This window comes from Limulus polyphemus, unplaced genomic scaffold, assembly GCF_000517525.1.
Source record: "Limulus polyphemus unplaced genomic scaffold, Limulus_polyphemus-2.1.2 Scaffold5751, whole genome shotgun sequence".
In the NCBI taxonomy this organism is placed as follows: domain Eukaryota; kingdom Metazoa; phylum Arthropoda; class Merostomata; order Xiphosura; family Limulidae; genus Limulus; species Limulus polyphemus.
In genome coordinates this window covers 52140-54366 of record NW_013671361.1, presented here as the reverse complement: position 1 = coordinate 54366, position 2227 = coordinate 52140, and positions in this window count along the sequence as shown.

Genomic DNA, 2227 nt, shown 5'->3' with positions numbered 1-2227 from the left:
CTAAATAGTTGTGATAATAATTATTATATATAACACTATTATTTCTAAATAGTTGTGATAATAATTCTTCTATATAACACTATTATTTCTAAATAGTTGTGATAATAATCATTATATATAACACTATTATTTCTAAATAGTTGTGATAATAATTATTCTATATAACACTATTATTTTAAATAGTGGTGATAATAATTCTTCTATATAATACTATTATTTCTAAATAGTTGTGATAATAATTCTTCTATATAACACTATTATTTCTAAATAGTTGTGATAATAATTATTCTATATAACACTATTATTTCTAAATAGTTGTGATAATAATTCTTCCATATAAAACATGGACTTGTTTACTGTTTCCTAGTTCTTTACCTGTCCTACCTCAAGACTTATGGTATTTCCGGTTTCATGGTATAACATAAATAAACTATTCCTTATATAATGACCTGACTTATCTGAATTACTCTCGTATTTATAGCCTGACCTACTGTTCTCGGTTTCATGGTTTGGCGTACTCTCACGGTTTCATGATGTAATCTACTATTTCTGGTTTCATGGTCTGACTTACAATTTTTAGTTTCATGGTCTGACGTACTACTCTCGGTTTTGTGGTATAATTTACTATTTCCGGTTTCATGGTCTGACGTACTACTCCCGGTTTCATGATGTAATCTACTATTTCTGGTTTCATGGTCTGACGTACTACTCTCGGTTTTGTGTAATCTACTATTTCCGGTTTCATGATCTGACGTACTACTCTCGGTTTTGTGGTATAATTTACTATTTCCGGTTTCATGATCTGACGTACTACTCTCGGTTTCATGATGTAATCTACTATTTCTGGTTTCATGATCTGACGTACAACTCTCGGTTTCATGATGTAATCTACTATTTCTGGTTTCATGGTCTGACTTACAATTTTTAGTTTCATGGTCTGACGTACTATTCTCGGTTTTGTGGTATAATTTACTATTTCCGGTTTCATGGTCTGACGTACAACTCTCGGTTTCATGAAGTAATCTACCATTTCTGGTTTCATGATCTGACGTACTACTCTCGGTTTCATGATGTAATCTACTATTTCTGGTTTCATGGTGTGACATACTACACTCGGTGTGTCATGTTTTGTTTCGATGAAAATTACAAATTGAAATACTTTGTATGTTGTTTGAGTATTACATGTGGAGACTTTTTATCATCCCCTTCAATATGTACAAGTAGTTCTTATCATATGTTTGGATGAAAATGTACAGAAAATGATTTTTTTTCTTTAGATGGGTTGTTCCTCCCCACAGTATGAAGTAGTATATCGAACGTGCTACTCTTCTTTAACAAACATTTTGATAATGTGCCACTAGAACGTAACATTGGTCTCGCAAGAGTTGAAACATGTTTTGAAAAATAATTCTTTATTAGCATAATACTCTTTATTACTCAGGTAACGTTCTGAGAAAATATCAAGACCAGTGAGATGTTTTGGAAAAGAACCGATTATTGGCGTGAACACTGTTTATTCATGAGGTACAATTACGATAAAATTATAAAAAACACACAAGGTAAGACTTGTATAATGAGGAAATAACTTCTACGTATCTCTACTTAAGCACTGGTCTGTTTGTTAAACAACAATACGTATCTCTACTTAAGCACTGGTCTGTTTGTTAAGCAACAATACGTATCTCTACTTAAGCACTGGTCTGTTTGTTAAACAACAATACGTATCTCTACTTAAGCACTGGTCTGTTTGTTAAGCAACAATACGTATCTCTACTTAAGCACTGGTCTGTTTGTTAACCAACAATATGTTCTGCAAAATTAAAAGAAGTAGTTTTAATTTGTTCGATTAATAAGTTATTAGAATTACCCAAGAGTTTCGGATGATTTCCGAATATGTCGTTAAAATATTGATTAATCTGTTCAAACATGGATACAGTCGTATTAAGTTTGTTAACATGTGGAAATAAAATCTTGTTTCCGACTGTAAATATTACATTTATCAGTCTTGCTTAGAATGGTATTGCTTTTGATTATTTGTTTTAGCGTGAAACTTCTCACATGGCCAACAACATGTTTGTCTGACTACACATAACTAACCAAAGTAAAAGTAACATCTATCCCTGTCCTGCCAACAACATGTTGTCTGACTACACATAACTAACCGAAGTAAAAGTAACATCTATCCCTGTCCTGCCAACAACATGTTGTCTGACTACACATAACTAAC